Genomic DNA, 18070 nt, shown 5'->3' with positions numbered 1-18070 from the left:
GAAAAAACAATCCCATTGCAGAATGCTTTTTATTCATTTATGTAAATATCAGTTGATGGATATACATTTGATTGTCATGCTTATCGGTCTATAGGTTAATTAGCAAAATTTGGGGGAATTAAATTGGGGCGTGTGTATTTTCTTTAGTCGTCATGTATTTTATTGATCACAGCATACAGAGCCTATTTTTAGCAGAATATCACTTGTCAGACGGCGTTAGCGCTGCTGCAGCTCCTCTGCTCTGCTGGAGTGAAATGTGCTTTTATAATTGCGCAACAATTCTAAATGCAATCGCGTGTTAAACAGTTCTGATGACCACGATTTAAAAAGAGCGACTATTTTTATTTCTCAACTGGTAATTGAAGCGCGCCTCCCATTCGCCATTTGAGTGCATAGGCAACGGTACTCTATCAGCGCATCACCCACCACTTTGTATTGTGACCTGGAGGCAGTATGTATTTTGAAAAGATGTACTTAATTGTTTGAAACCTGAACGTTTTACTTCATATTATGAGGCATGTCTTACCTTACTTCAAAGAAGCCTAGGCAAAATCTGACCATAGAAACATGAGGGCAATTCTTTTATAAAGACTTCCTCATATGCCATTGAAACCATGCATTTCTCTCCTGTTGTATTGGTTTTCATATTAACTTTCTTTCATTGTCCAGAAGCCAAAGGCACAATCCTAGTCATATTAGCAACCCATCCTAGTTGTTGCATCTTTAGATTCCCCCTCTTTTTAAGTTTCTAACAGAGATTTTCATCCATCACGTATGGAACTGCTCTCATCAGGTGCGCTGTTTAGAATAGAGTTTTCCTGCAAATTGCGTTTTGGCAAATGTTTGAAAATTGTTTTATTGGCTGCTTCATTACAGGAGTTGCATGTTCTGTTAAGATTAATTACCATAATCTAAATGTGATTTCTGCATTCTGAGCACCGTGGGTTCTCTGGTCAATTTGGCCGGCAACAATTTTATTTAGGATTACCGGCTAACAGAAACCCTGCTCCGGAGGTTGTGTGGGAGACATCTCTCAAAGAGATTTTAATCTAGATCCATCTCTTTACACAACAAAAGTATATTTCCTGGGACTAGCATGTGTAGTCAAAGTTGTGTAGTGTGAAGAGGCCCTTAGGGAGGAGTAGAGTAAACTGACTGAGCGATGAGATGGGGGCTGAATAAAGGGAGCATTAAGAAATACAGAATTAGCTGAGGAAGATACGGGTGCTGGAGGCTTAGTCAACTCAGACTGTAATACATCTCCGGTTGTGGTTTATATTGGCCTACAGGTCAAGAGAGATTTGTGCCTCTTGAATTTAAGTCATTCTGTGTTTTAGATTTCTTAAAATCTTTTGATATTTTCAAGGAAGAAGTTTGTGGGAGGGGTTATTTTTCTTGGTGCCTGTGTAATCATCGCTGTATTGCGCTGTGTGTGCTTACATACGCCAGACAGTGCCTTTCTCCTCTGTGCTGTAGTGTGTTGGCTAATCATAGAAGGTGTGAATTACTATTATAAGCTCAGTACACATCTCGTTTGGTGTACACAAGGGACATCATTAACACTTAGATGTTACTAAGTAAGGGCAGACTCCAGTTGAACTGAGCACAGAACGTGGCATGACTAAATAAACTGTTTAATTTGGCAGAACAGTTGTCTAAGTCAAGTAGAAAAGTTTAGTAAGCACTTTTAGTTAAGGTAAAGACCATCCATCAGGCTATGGTTTGGTAAACACACTTTAAACCGTAGTTAAGACTATTAATCAAATGTTGGTGAGTCCTTGTAGTATTCTCATTCACATAGGAAATAGTCATATATGCATTAAAAGCTATGGCTGTTTCCGCTGATTGTTAAAAAAAATATATATATATACAGTGGGGAGAACAAGTATTTGATACACTGCCGATTTTGCAGGTTTTCCTACTTACAAAGCATGTAGAGGTCTGTAATTTTGATCATAGGTACACTTCAACTGTGAGAGACGGAATCTAAAACAAAAATCCAGAAAATCACATTGTATGATTTTTAAGTAATTAATTTGCATGGAAGATGTTCAAGATGACAGTCAATCATCCTCGGTCTGGGGCTCCATGCAAGATCTCACCTCGTGGGGCATCAATGATCATGAGGAAGGTGAGGGATCAGCCCAGAACTACACGGCAGGACCTGGTCAATGACCTGAAGAGAGCTGGGACCACAGTCTCAAAGAAAACCATTAGTAACACATTACGCCGTCATGGATTAAAGTCCTGCAGCGCACGCAAGGTCCCCCTGCTCAAGCCAGCACATGTCCAGGCCCGTCTGAAGTTTGCCAATGACCATCTGGATGATCCAGAGGAGGAATGGGAGAAGGTCATGTGGTCTGATGAGACAAAAATAGAGCTTTTTAGTCTAAACTCCACTCGCCGTGTTTGGAGGAAGAAGAAGGATGAGTACAACCCCAAGAACACCATCCCAACCATGAAGCATGGAGGTGGAAACATCATTCTTTGGGGATGCTTTTCTGCAAAGGGGACAGGACGACTGCAGCGTGTTGAGGGGAGGATGGATGTGGCCATGTATCGCAAGATCTTGGCCAACAACCTCCTTCTCTCAGTAAGAGCATTGAAGATGGGTCGTGGCTGGGTCTTCCAGCATGACAACGACCCGAAACACACAGCCAAGGCAACTAAGGAGTGGCTCCGTAAGAAGCATCTCAAGGTCCTGGAGTGGCCTAGCCAGTCTCCAGACCTGAACCCAATAGAAAATATTTGGAGGGAGCTGAAAGTCCGTATTGCCCAGCAACAGCCCCGAAACCTGAAGGATCTGGAGAAGGTCTGTGTGGAGGAGTGGGCCAAAATCCCTGCTGCAGTGTGTGCAAACCTGGTCAAGACCTACAGGAAACGTATGATCTCTGTAATTGCAAACAAAGGTTTCTGTACCAAATATTAAGTTCTGCTTTTCTGATGTATCAAATACTTATGTCATGCAATAAAATGCAAATTAATTACTTAAAAATCATACAATGTGATTTTCTGGATTTTTGTTTTAGATTCCGTCTCTCACAGTTGAAGTGTACCTATGATAAAAATTACAGACCTCTACATGCTTTGTAAGTAGGAAAACCTGCAAAATCGGCAGTGGATCAAATACTTGTTCTCCCCACTGTATACACACTCAATTGCCATTGCTTAATCAATATCAATTGTGGTCATATACAAACATGCTTTCAGTATCGGACTGTTTCTCTCTTGTATTGTTCCTAAGAAGTTCTACAAGCAAATTCAAGTGTATCTAATAATTAATTTTTAAAAAAATTACATCACAAGGGACACTAAATTAGGTTGATATACTGGATGTAAATCTTTAGTCTTTTATTTTGAAAGACAATTGTCCTACTTTTCAGCAGTAGTCATTGTATCGATCTGTTGCCGTGGTGGTTGGATAAAGATACTGTATCAACCTTCACAGTGTGTGGTATAAACCTATGAAAATCAGATGGTGTGGTCACTATCTCATGAATCAGTTCACCCCAGCATAATCACCTTGACAGGATGTCTGGTGGCTAAGCTTTTAGACCGCCTGACAGTTGGTCAATAACTACATTGACATGTTGCATCTCCAATCTAGTCATGTTTTAGAGGGAATTGGATGATGATGAAGATGATGATGATCATCATGCACAACTAGCCTCATCAAAAGATGTAGTGGAATGGTGTTTAGGCAGTCTTGCACATGTCTGGTATTTGGGGGTAGAAGTGATAGAAATTGGAATTTTATTTTAGAAAATCACCAGAACGTTTGCTAATTTTATAATTCTTGTTCAAGGCACAGTTATACAAAGAACACTTGCCTAACCTCAGTCAACAATATGTCTTTCTCTCCTTGGTGAAAGATACATACTTAATGTACAGATGCACTCTTGTCCTTTCTCCTTTGCCTCACAGACTCAACCATAGCCTGAAATTGATTAAACAAACTGAACATGTACTTGATTCTCATAGGAATCATACTGGGAGTGTGCTCTGAAGTTCTCATTGCTGTCCAGTACAGTGCCCCGTAGGAACATCAGTTATGCCACAGTCCATTAATAGTACTGTAGGCCTATATCTGCCATCCACATATAAGACCTTCTAGCATACACTCACTGGCCAGTTTATGAAAATGTATCACTCCTACTGACAGTGAGTCATGTCGCCGTTGCTTGCTATAGAAAGCAGGTGGACAGTTACTGTTCGATTGAACGTTAGAATGGGAAAACGAGTGACCTAAGCAACTTTGAGCGTGGTATGATCGTCGGTGCCAGGCGCGCCTGATCCAGTATCTCAGAAACGGATACCTTCCTGGGTCTTTCACAAACGACAGTGTCTAGGGTTTACCGAGAATGGTGCGACCAAACAAAAAACATCCAGTCAGCGGCAGTCCTGTGGGCAAAAACAGCTCATTGATTAGAGAGGTCAAAGGAGAATGGCAAGAATCGTGCAAGCTAACAGGCGGGCCACAAACAGACAAATAACTGCACAGTACAACAGTGGTGTGCAGAATGGCATCTCGGAAAGCACTATTTGTCAGTCCTTGTCAAAAATGGGCTATTGCAGGGCCTCCCGAGTGGCGCAGTGGTCTGCTTCATAGTGCTAGCTGTGCCACTAGAGATCCTGAGTCCAGGCTCTGTCTGGGAAACCCATGGGGCGGCGCACAATTGGCCCAGCATCGTCCAGGTTAGGGGAGGGTTTGGCCGGCAGGGATATTCTTATCCCATCGTGCACTAGCGACTCCTGTGGCCGGCCAGGCACAGTACACGCTGACACGGTCGCCAGGTGTACAGTGTTTCCTCCGACACATTTGTGCAGCTGGCTTCCGGGTTATGCGGGCATTGTGTCAAGAAGCAGTGCGGCTCGGCTGGGTTGTGTTTCGGAGGACGCACGGCTCTCGACCTTCGCCTCTCCCGAGTCCGTACGGGCGTGGCAGTGATGGGACAAGACTGTAACTACCAATTGGATACCACGTAATTGGGGAGAAAAAGCGGTAAAATAATAATAATAATAATTTTTTTTTAAAGAATGGGCTATTGCAGCAGACGACCACACAGGGTTCCACTCCTATCAGCTAAAAACAAGAAGAAGTGGCTCCAGTGGGGGCACGAGTTCACCAACACTGGACAATTGAGGAGTAGAAAAACATTGCACTGGACAATTGAGGAGTAGAAAAACATTGCCTGGAACATGACAGCTTTCAGTTTACTTGAGTGGCCTGCGCAGTCCCCAGACCTCAACCCAATTGAGCTGTTCGCAGCATGAATGTACCGCCGTCCAATCTGCAGTAACTGCGTGATGCCATCTCGTCACCATGGACCATAACCCCTGTGGAACATTTCCGACACCTTGTAGAATGCCCCGAAGAATTCAGGCTGTTCTGGAGGCAAAGGGGGTTCCGACCCGGTACTAGAAAAGGGGTTCTGACCCGGTACCATTCACAGCTGACTATATTGGAGCTGAAAATGCCCCTCCTGCCCAGCAGGGTTTGTGTACAATTTGACCCAGGGAGTTTTCTATTAGCATGCTCAGATCACTTCTGAGCAACACCAGGCAGTAGACAATTTCTCCTATTGCACATAATGTTCTGGAACATTGCATCAGGCACTGGCTGCCCCACCGGACCAAACACTGTGGATACTTTTATATTTGTAGTTATAATTCTAATTTGTGGTTGGCTAAACTATATTGTCTTAAAGGACAAGACACGTCATAAAAAATGCTGGTCGTGTGCAGTAGATCACCTGCTGGGTGTCGATGAACGTTGGCGATCATCGGAAATGAGCAGAAATGACAGTCAATGTTTTGTGGTCAGAGGCGATAGGACGGCACCCTGCAGTTTTTAACCCTTCATCAATACTGTCTTAGGATCTCTAATTGAAAGCCTGAGCTGTAATCAGTCAATGTGAAAACCCTACTGCCTGATGAGCTGCTGACACTTGATTCCTGACTCAGTCATGCTAACAGAACTATCTGTGCAGCACACACACACACACACACACACACACACACACACACACACACACACACACACACACACTCAGACCCATTAGTGCATAGTGCTGAGCGAGGCCTCACAGGTACATACTTATCAGTGTGTCAGGGTAAGATAAATATTTCTCGGCCCTGGCACCACACACAGTGCTATTACATGGGGAGCTGAACAGTTTCAATTTAAAACCCTGTGTCATCCATTACAGGGAAGACCATGGAGAGTGTATTAACAGTTAACCATGTCACACGCCCTTTGACTAATCTGTGTGTCCTTGTTGGAGGATTTGTTGTAAGCCCACCCAGAGTTTGACGGTAGCGTTTCTGTGGGAATTTGGTTGAGAGTGACTTCTGAAAGGTGTTCTTGAAGGTGTTAGTCAGAGTAACGTCCCTGTTATCATTTGCTTTAAAGGCGCTACACATTATTATTATTTTTGAGATTTTTGCTTTGTAATTTCAGAAAATGGCCATAATATATGTGGTGCTAGTAGTGGAATGATAGTGTTTCACAGTATTACTTAACCGCCAGTGTCGTGCCTGGCTGTGGTATTCGCCTATTGATTTCTCCCACCGGAGTGGCATCTGTTGTCAAAATGTTCTGACTTTGTGGCTATCTTCTGGTTGCTAAAATTCTACATTGTTCGCTTAATTACGGTTTCTGTGAGAAAACAAGCACTGAATAGTGTAGGGAATCATTGTACCATCTACAGTTAAAACTTGTTTTTCAACCACTCCACCAAAAAATGTGTAGACCTCCACAAGTCTGGTTCATCCTTGGGAGCAATTTCCAAATGCCTGAAGGTACCACATTCATCTGTACAAACAATAGTACGCAAGTATAAACACCATGGGACCACGCAGCCGTCATACCGCTCAGGAAGGAGATGCGTTCTGTCTCCTAGAGATGCACGTACTTTGGTGCGAAAAGTGCAAATCAATCCCAGAACAACAGCAAAGAACCTTGTGAAGATTCTGGAGGAAACATGTACAAAAGTATCTATATCCACAGTAAAACAAGACCTATATCGACATAACCTGAAAGGCCGCTCAGCAAGGAAGAAGCCACTGCTCCAAAACCGCCATAAGAAAGCCAGACTACGATTTGCAACTGCACATGGGGACAAAGATCATACTTTTTGGAGAAATGTCCTCTGGTCTGATGAAACAAAAATAGAACTGCTTGGCCATAATGACCATTTATGTTTGGAGGAAAAAGGGGGACGCTTGCAAGCCGAAGAACACCATCCCAACCGTGAAGCACGGGGGTGACAGCATCATGCTGTGGGGGTTCTTTGCTGCAGGAGGGACTGGTGCACTTCACAAAATAGATGGCATCATGAGGAAGGAAAATTATGTGAATATATTGAAGCAACATCTCAAGACATCAGTCAGGAAGTTAAAGCTTGGTCGCAAATGGGTCTTCCAAATGGACAATGACCCCAAGCATACTTCCAAAGTTGTGGCAAAATGACTTAAGGACAACAAAGTCAAGGTATTGGAGTGGCAATCACAAAACCCTGACCTCAATCGTATAGAGAATTTGTTGGCAGAACTGAAAAAGCGTGTGCGAGCAAGGAGGCCTACAAACCTGACTCAGTTACACCAGCTCTGTCAGGAGGAATGGGCCAAAATTCACCCAACTTATTGTGGGAAGCTTGTGGAAGGCTACCCGAAACGTTTGACCCAAGTTAAACAATTTAAAGGCAATGCTACCAAATACTAATTGAGTGTATGTAAACTTCTGACCCACTGGGAATGTGATGAAAGAATTAAAAGCTGAAATAAATCATTCTCTCTACTATTATTCGGACATTTTACATTCTTAAAATAAAGTGGTGATGCTAACTGAGTTAAATATATTTGGCTAAGGTATATGTAAACTTCCGACTTCAACTGTAAATCACTGTGAAATATATACTGAACAAAATATAAACGCAACATGTAAAGTGTTGGTCCCATATTTCATGAGCGGAAAAAAAGATCCCAGAAAAAGCTTATTTCTCAAAAAATGTGGGCACAAATTTGTTCACATCCCTGTTAGTGAGCATTTCTCCTTTGCCAAGATAATCCATCCACCTGACAGGTGTGGCATATCAATAAGCTGATTAAACAGCATGATAATTACCAGGTTCGCAACTTTGGTTTTATAAGTGGGGGGGACATACAGTGCCTTGCAAAAGTATTCAACCCCCTTGGTGTTTTTCCTTTTTTGTTGCATTACAACCTGTAATTTAACTGCATTTTTATTAGGATTTCATGTAATGGACATACACAAAATAGTCCAAATTGGTGAAGTGAAATAAAAATAAAAAAATAAAAAAAATAATGGATAAGTGGTGCATGTATTTGCTATAAAGCCCCTAAATAAGATCTGGTGCAACCAATTACCTAAAGAAGTCACATAATTAGTTAAATAAAGTCCACCTGTGTGCAATCTAAGTGTCACATGATCTCAGTATATATACATATGTTCTGAAAGGCCCCAGAGTCTGCAACACCACTAAGCAAGGGGCACCAACAAGCAAGCGGCACCATGAAGACCAAGGAGCTCTCCAAACAGGTCAGGGACAAAGTTGTGTAGAAGTACAGATCAGGGTTGGGTTATAAAAAATATCCGAAACTTAGAACATCCCACGGAGCAACATTAAATCCATTATAAAAAAATTGAAAGAATATGGCACCACAACAAACCTGCCAAGAGAGTGCCACCCACCAAAACTCACGGACCAGGCAAGGAGGGCATTGATCAGAGAGGCAACAAAGAGACCAAAGATAACCCTGAAGGAGCTGCAAAGCTCCACAGCGGAGATTGGAGTATCTGTCCATAGGACCACTTTAAGCCGTACACTCCACAGAGCTGGGCTTTACGGAAGAGTGGCCAGAAAAAAGCCATTGCTTAAAGAAAAAAAATAAGCAACCACGTTTGTTGTTTGCCAAAAGGCATGTGGGAGACTCCCCAAACATATGGAAGAAGGTACTCTGGTCAGATGAGACTAGAATGTAGCATTTTGGCCATCAAGGAAAAAGCTATGTCTGGCGCAAACCCAACACCTCTCATCACCCCGAGAACACCTGGTGGCAGCATCATGCTGTGGGGAGGTTTTTCATCGGCAGGGATTAGGAAACTGGTCAGAATTGAAGGAATGATGGATGGCGCTAAATACAGGGAAATTCTTGAGGGAAACCTGTTTCAGTCTTCCAGAGATTTGAGACTGGGACGGAGGTTCACCTTCCAGCAGGACAATGACCCTAAGCATATTGCTAAAGCAACACTTGAGTGGTTTAAGGGGAAACATTTAAATGTCTTGGAATGGCCTAGTCAAAGCCCAGACCTCAATCCAATTGAGAATCTGTGGTATGACTTAAAGATTGCTGTACACCAGCGGAACCCATCCAACTTGAAGGAGCTGGAGCAGTAGGGCCTTGAAGAATGGGCAAAAATCCCAGTGGCCAGATGTGCCAAGCTTATAGAGACATACCCCAAGAGACTTGCAGCTCTAATTGCTACAAAAGGTGGCTCTACAAAGTATTGACTTTGGGGGGGGGGGGGTGAGAACCTCCTTCCCTCAGCCAGGGCATTGAAAATGGGTCGTGGATGGGTATTCCAGCATGACAATGACCCAAAACACACGGCCAAAGCAACAAAGGAGTGGCTCAAGAAGAAGCACATTAAGGTCCTGGAGTGGCCTAGCCAGTCTCCAAACCTTTATCCTATAGAAAATCTGTGGAGGGAGCTGAAGGTTCGAGTTGCCAAAAGTCACGCTCGAAACCTTAATGACTTGGAGAAGATCTGCAAAGAGGAGTGGGACAAAATCCCTCCTGAGATGTGTGCAAACCTGGTGGCCAACTACAAGAAACGTCTGACCTCTGTGATTGCCAACAAGGGTTTTGCCACCAAGTACTAAGTCATGTTTTGCAGAGGGGTCAAATACTTATTTCCCTCATTAAATTGCAAATCAATTTATAACATTTTTGACATGCGTTTTTCTGGATTTTTTTGGTTTTATTCGGTCTCTCACTGTTCAAATAAACCTACCATTACAAGTATAGACTGATCATTTCTTTGTCAGTGGGCAAACATATTTTCTTATTTTAGTTTTCGTCTTGAAACTATTCAATTTTGATTGAGGAGCTTTGAAGCTGACTGCCTGAGGCCTGAAGTAACCCATCCATTATTTATTATTCAATCAAGACAATACAGGGGGAATACTCTCAATCAGCACTTTAACTATAATTATCTAGCTAAATAAAAACAATCACCTCCAAAAAATCAGGCAACAGTGTTTTCCATAATTATGCAGAGGAGGTAGGTGTTCTCATGCATTTTGTCTGGCTTTGAAAGTCTTTAACCCATACTTTGCTAATTAAAGTCAGCACATAATGTTGTTGTCAATGAGTTTATGCCATTTTAGTTAGTTGTGAAAGTGCTGACTGGTCTAAAGTCACTTCATTTAAGGGGATGTCACTGCCTCAGGGTACCACTTTCATTACTTGATGTATGAAACAGTGAAAACTATCAGCCACACAGACAGGTTTATAATTTGCCGAAGAACTCTTTAAAAGGGTTCTTCAAGAACCCCATTTAATGGATCCTCAAATAACCTTTTGAAGAACCTTGTGGGGTTAATTTTTGAACTACTCCTCCCTCCCCTATTATTATTATTATTATTATTATTATTATTATGACTATTATTAGTAGTAGTAGTAATACGCTTAACAATAACACAATATTTTATTAGGATTTTAGTGGCAAAGCAGGATAAAAATATAAAAATATGAGGTGAACTCCCAGCAGAGCCCCAAGTCCAATGGGTATATCCTCTGGCATGTTGATGTTGGAATGTTGATGTTAATGTGCTGATGTTCTTCGTATCCATAGCCAGAAAGATTTGCAGTGCATGGTGATCGAACAGGTTTCCTGTTATGTTCATCAGAGGTGTAGGGAGGGTGAAGTCTGTGAATCCAAAAAATTGTAATTATACAGATGATTAACAAAACATGCACACGACAGTATTCATACCTTGGTTCTTGTGGTAAATGTGAATGTAAAAAACTATTTTGATGATGGTTTTCATACACATACCATGTCCATAATGTAGAGGGGATCCCTATGGGATTTTCATTGAAGAGGTAAGGGAGAATGGTACATGTGATCTACACATCACCATGCGCAATGCTAAGCGTTGGCTGGAGTGGTGTAAAGCTCGCGGCCATTGGACTCTGGAGCAGTGGAAATGAGTTCTCTGGAGTGATGAATCACGCTTCACCATTTGGCAGTCCGACAGAAGAGTCTGGGTTTGGCGGATGCCAGGAGAACGCTACCTGCCCCAATGCATGGTGCCAACTGTAACGTTTGGTGGAGGAGGAATAATAGTCTTGGGCTGTTTTTCATGGTTCGGGCTTAGCCCCCTAGTTCTAGTGAAGGGAAATCTTAACGCTACAGCATACAATGACACTAGACGATTCTGTGCTTCCAACTTTGTGGCAACAGTTTGGGGAAGGCCTTTTCCTGTTTCAGCATGACAATGCCCCTGTGCACAAAGCGAGATCCATTACAGAAATGGTTTGCCGAGATCGATGTGGAAGAATTTGACTGGCCTGCACAGAGCCCTGACCTCAACCCCATCGAACACCTTTGGGATGAATTGGAACGCCCACTGCGAGCCAGGCCTAATCGCCCAACATCAGTGCCCGACCTCACTAATGCTCTTGTGGCTGAATGGAAGCAATGTTCCAACATCTAGTGGAAAGCCTTCCAGAAGAGTGGAGGCTGTTAATGCAGCAAAGGGAAGACCAACTCCATATTAATGCCCATGATTTTGGAATGAGATGTTCGACGAGCAGGTGTCCACATACTTTTGGTCATGTAGTGTGTGTGCAATGGAGATACATTTTTTTACATATTTATTTTTTATTTATTGATCTCCCTTGCACAATTAATTTACTTTTGTAATGAGTTGACCTTCAGTCTATCACAGGGTGTTAATCTCAATCGAAAGGGGTACCAACGAGTCTGCATAAGAAGTAGCCCCTGTCATCAGTAACATTGGAATCATGTGTCATGACTTGAGAGATGAATACATGTATTTTCATGACTACAGGCAAATGTTTATTTTGGGGCTGAATGTGAAAGACTGTCCTATGCCCAAAGTTTTTAAGGGAAGAATATTTTTACGTGTCTATTTTATAAGGATAAAGCTAAAAACATTAACAACTTCATAGTTAAGAACACTTTAACAATATGAAGAACCAATATCACTCCCTAAAAACACAACCCTATGGAACAATCCTTGGATACCTTTTTAGAATTCACCGATAAATTGGTCCACATGGAAAACTAAAGGCATAGAAACCAAATATGACTTGGTAATGGGAAATGGGTGTATTTCAATGACAGAATTGAGGGGTAATTTTGGACATGCAATTTGAGGGTTCCATACAGTGAGGGAAAAAAGTATTTGATCCCCTGCTGATTTTGTACGTTTGCCCACTGACAAAGACATGATCAGTCTATAATTTTAATGGTAGGTTTATTTGAACAGCGAGAGACAGAATAACAACAAAAAAATCCAGAAAAACGCATGTCAAAAATGTTATAAATTGATTTGCATTTTAATGAGGGAAATAAGTATTTGACCCCTCTGCAAAACATGACTTAGTACTTGGTGGCAAAACCCTTGTTGGCAATCACAGAGGTCAGACGTTTCTTGTAGTTGGCCACCAGGTTTGCACACATCTCAGGAGGGATTTTGTCCCACTCCTCTTTGCAGATCTTCTCCAAGTCATAAAGGTTTCGAGGCTGACGTTTCGCAACTCGACCCTTCAGCTCCCTCCACAGATGTTCTATGGGATTAAGGTCTGGAGACTGGCTAGGCCACTCCAGGACCTTAATGTGCTTCTTCTTGAGCCACTCCTTTGTTGCCTTGGCCGTGTGTTTTGGGTCATTGTCATGCTGGAATACCCATCCACGACCCATTTTCAATGCCCTGGCTGAGGGAAGGAGGTTCTCACCCAAGATTTGACGGTACATGGCCCCGTCCATCGTCCCTTTGATGCGGTGAAGTTGTCCTGTCCCCTTAGCAGAAAAACGCCCCCAAAGCATTATGTTTCCACCTCCATGTTTGATGGTGGGGATGGTGTTCTTGGGGTCATAGGCAGCATTCCTCCTCCTCCAAACACGGCGAGTTGAGTTGATGCCAAAGAGCTCGATTTTGGTCTCATCTGACCACAACACTTTCACCCAGTTCTCCTCTGAATCATTCAGATGTTCATTGGCAAACTTCAGACGGGCATGTATATGTGCTTTCTTGAGCAGGGGGACCTTGCGGGCGCTGCAAGATTTCAGTCCTTCACGGCGTAGTGTGTTACCAATTGTTTTCTTGGTGACTATGGTCCCAGCTGCCTTGAGATCATTGACAAGATCCTCCCGTGTAGTTCTGGGCTGATTCCTCACCGTTCTCATGATCGTTGCAACTCCACGAGGTGAGATCTTGCATGGAGCCCCAGGCCGAGGGAGATTGACAGTTATTTTGTGTTTCTTCCATTTGCGAATAATTGCACCAACTGTTGTCACCTTCTCACCAAGCTGCTTGGCGATGGTCTTGTAGCCCATTCCAGCCTTGTCTAGGTCTACAATCTTGTCCCTGACATCCTTGGAGAGCTCTTTGGTCTTGGCCATGGTGGAGAGTTTGGAATCTGATTGATTGATTGATTGCTTCTGTGGACAGGTGTCTTTTATACAGGTAACAAGCTGAGATTAGGAGCACTCCCTTTAAGAGTGTGCTCCTAATCTCAGCTCGTTACCTGCATATAAGACACCTGGGAGCCAGAAATCTTTCTGATTGACAGGGGGTCAAAGACTTATTTCCCTCATAAAAATGCAAATCAATTTATAAAATTTTTGACATGCATTTTTCTGGATTATTTTGTTGTTATTCTGTCTCACTGTTCAAATAAACCTACCATTAAAATTATAGACTGATCATTTATTTGTCAGTGGGCAAACGTACAAAATCAGCAGGGGATCAAATACTTTTTTTCCCTCACTGTATCAGGAGGTTTCGATTTGGAATCGTTTGGACATCGGAGTCATCTTGAGGTAGCCATATTTGGGTCAGAGAGGGATGTTCATATCATGGGTGGGATGTACGGAACCTTGCAGAGAGCCCATCCAACTGATAATCTCTTGGGAAAAAAGTGTAGGCTACTGGAACTGGGACTTGAAGAGAGCTAATGTTGGGATGGAGGGAGTGTTGGAACATAACTAACGAAATTGGAGTTGACGAGGTTTGCACTTGGTCCTGTATGGACTAATGTGTAGAATTTATTGCAAAGGGGACATGGTTCACAAGTTCTACAGTGCAACGGCAGAGTAATGTCTTGGGTGTAAGGCTAACAATGACTCAATGATCCATGTCTTCTGGGAGTGCAATGAAGTTCGGGAGTTGTGGGCGGAGTTGGAATGTTGGCTGTCAAAGGTAATGCAATGTAAATTTGCTTTTGGTCCGTCTGACTGCATATTTCGGGACATGGCAAGTGGGGTTGCAGTGAGATGCCCGATGGGTTGGACGATGCTTTTCTCGTCAATCATCTTGAAGGGACTTGTGCTTGGAAGCTGGAGATCAACCAATCCTCCATTGTTAACACAATGGAAAGATCAAATGCTTTATTATCTACAGTAAATGTTAAAAGTGTGTGTACGATAGAGGGAAACAAAGTAGTGCAGTTTGAGCCCATGTGGTGGAGAGTGATACGGGTGCTGGAGATGGGGGCGTGTGAGAGCAGGGGGGTCTGGGCAGGGGTGATGTTGTGGATGGTTGTGTGTGTCTGTATGTTGTCATTTTGTAAGTGTATGTTTTGTATTGTAAAAAAATAAGACAAAGTAAAATCTTAAAAGGCGTCATTTGCTGCTTTTTGTATGCGTCAAGTCCCAGCGGTTCTAGTGTTGAGGACAAATGATTGATTGAAATAATCTGTAGTGGAGGGGATCGCGTCTGTGTGCTTTCTAAAGCGCCTTTACTGTGTGACATATTTAGTGTCATTCACATAACATATTCCAGCCATTACCATTATCTATACTGTCCTCTGTGGTAACTTTCCAATTCACTGATCATAGCCCTTTTATTCCTCTAAAGCAGAAATAATAAAATGTAAAATGCACTCCTAGAGCAATTCAGCAATCTGTTTATCAGATTTCATCCCGGAGTCCACAGCAGTCTGCAGTTGAAAAAATGTGTAAGGTGTCACAAAAGGCAAAGCAATACCTCGATCAAGATGACTGTTATGGGCAGCCAATGACATCTGACTTCAGTGTGTCTTTCATGGGCTCTTGCCCATACTTTCATCTCTACTTTTACACAATGCTGACGATAGTGAGGGGAGATAGACATCAACACCTTGCGACTGCCGGTCCAATAACGCTCTCTGGCAATAACCTTCCCCAGACTCTGTTGTGACGTTGGCCATCCTGACATGTTCAATTCCCACAGAACACTTTCACACTCATTGTCATTTGTCACATGTCGCGCCACTGACAGTGGAGTGACTTTTCTATACAACACATGGTTTGTTCTGACCAGGCTTCCGTTTCACTCTTGGTGCACAAGCAACCAGGAAGGAGAGATAACTGACACTGACCAATCATGTTATCCCTATGCCTGTTTGTTCTCTTCATGTACAGTGCCTTCAGAAAGTATTCACACCCCTTGACTTTTTCCACATTTTGTTGTTACAGCCTGAATTTAAAATAGATTACATTTAGATTGTGTCACTGGCCTACACACAATACCCCATAATGTCAAAGTAGAATTCAGTTTTTGGAAATTTTTACAAATTAATTAAAAATGAAAAGCTGAAATGTCTTGAGTCAAGTATTCAACCACTTTGTTATGGCAAGCTTAAATAAGTTCAGGAGTAATAATGTGCTTAAGTCACAAAATAAGTTACATGGACTCACTCTGTGTGCAATAATAGTGTTTAACATTGTTTTTGAAAATAACAAAGGGACCACAAAGACCAGGGACGTTTTCCAATGCCTCGCAAAGAAGGGCACCTAAAAAAGCAGACATTGAATATCCCTTTGAGCATGGTGAAGTTATGAATTACACTTTGGATGGTGTATCAATACACCCATTCACTACAAAGATACAGGCATCCTTCCTAACTCCGTTGCCGGAGAGGAAGGAAACCGCTCAGGGATTTCACCATGAGACCAATGGTGACTTTAAAACAGTTTCAGAGTTTAATAGCTGTGATAGGAGAAAACTGAGGATGGATCAACAACATTGTAGTTACTCCACAATACTAACCTAAATGACAGTGAAAAAAAGGAAGCCTGTACAGAATACAAATATTCCAAAACATGCATCCTATTTGCATAAGGCACTAAAATAAAACTTTAAAAAATGTGGCAACGAAATGACATTTATGTTCTGAATAAAAAGCGTTATGTTTGGGGCAAACACATCACTGAGTACCACTCTTCATATTTTCAAGCATGGTGGTGGCTGCATCATGTTGTGGAGATGCTTGTTATCGGCAAGGACTTGAAAGTTGTAATAGGAGAATGCACAAGGTGCAATTTCGAAATTGGCTAGTACATCATCAGTTTTCCTCTTGTCATGTCAGTTATTGCATACCTTAGAGAGCTATTTATAACTTGTCTAGATCAACTAGCCCCATGTCAGCTAACGTTTTTTAGCTAGGTTTTGTTAGCCTATCGATTATTATTTTTTTGGTAATGTTTGAGTCACTCATATCACATTAATCACATTAGACATGGCAAAATGTATAGAATTGCAAGAAAATGATCTTTAAAACTGCACAAATGTATCTGCACCCCATGACACAATATTCTCTCAACCAAGAGCTGTGTGAACAGTTTGTTTCATGAACAGTGCCCATAGAAATAGACGTGGCGTGTGCGGGATGTTCCCCAATGCTGGAAGATGGGCCTGAGTTAAACATGTTTGGGAACTCCTAATAAAAACATCTGTCTTGTACAGAACTGTACTCGACACAGACCGGTGCGCCAATCAGAGCTACAGTAGGCCTATATGCAAATAAACCATTTGCCACACGGGCCTGCCATCATTCTCTTTGAACTGGACTGTGTGTTAACAGGCAGTAGCAACAGCGTGACTTTAGATCATTAGAAAGCATTCACCAAAAGCCACAAAATACACCTGAATGGATTTCTGCAAATATGTAAATACCACGGGAGTCCTCTTACCTTTGGGAACTTTACAGTCCTATTTATCAAAGAACCATGGAAGGTAGGCTCTCTCCCTCAGTTGCCTATGCACATCAACAACATCAAAATCAACAACTAATGTTAGCCAGAGCGAGATGAGCTAAAGTCTAACGAGGGAACAGTAGATAAACCCTCAAACCTTTTCAGCGTGTAGTTGGCAGTCAAAATTGCACTGATAAACAATTTGGAAAAGTAGCCTGCCTGCCAATGCATGCTTGTCCCAACCCACATTTTGTCAACTGAGTGGGGACTTGCCTGCCTGCCCACCCATTTGATCAATGCCAAATACATTTGATTGACAACTAAGAGATATGCTAACTGTGGATAAGTCGTTCAAGTTCAGCATAGCTACATAGCAAAGTGATTCAGATTTCTTGCTAGCTAACCAAATGACAACTGCATCTCTAGCTGTAGCCAAAAAATTTGTCCACTTACCCACTCGTCCAATGACATGACATCCTCCCAGCAGCAGCTAGCTAATGTTAGGCTCCGTGTTTTTCTTGGTAAATAAATAGCTGCATACAGTTGAAGTCGGAAGTTTACATACACCTTAGCCAAATACATTTAAACTCAGTTTTTCACAATTCCTGACATTTAATCCTAGTAAAAATTCCCTGTCTTAGGTCAGTTAGGATCACCACTTTATTTTAAGAATGTGAAATGTTAGAATAATAGTAGAGAGAATGATTTATTTAAGCTTTTATTTATTTCATCACATTCCCAGTGGGTCAGAAGTTTACATACACTCAACTAGTATTTGGTAGCATTGCCTTTAAATTGTCAAACATTTCGGGTAGCCTTCCACAAGCTTCCCACAAT

General features: G+C 42.2%; 1 protein-coding gene across 5 annotated transcripts in view; it reads left to right on the top strand.

Annotated features, from left to right (window-relative positions):
• LOC311113217 (Kv channel-interacting protein 4-like) overlaps positions 1-18070 on the top strand; it is a gene marked incomplete at its 5' end in the record, with an annotated part of 275296 nt that overhangs the window by 222183 nt on the left and 35043 nt on the right. The gene's annotated exons all lie outside the window — the stretch shown is intronic.

Source organism: Coregonus lavaretus, assembly GCF_964263955.1.
Source record: "Coregonus lavaretus genome assembly, chromosome: 39".
Lineage (NCBI taxonomy): Eukaryota > Metazoa > Chordata > Actinopteri > Salmoniformes > Salmonidae > Coregonus > Coregonus lavaretus.
The sequence above is the reverse complement of the archived record's forward strand: the minus strand, read 5'-3'. Positions and strand labels throughout refer to the sequence as shown.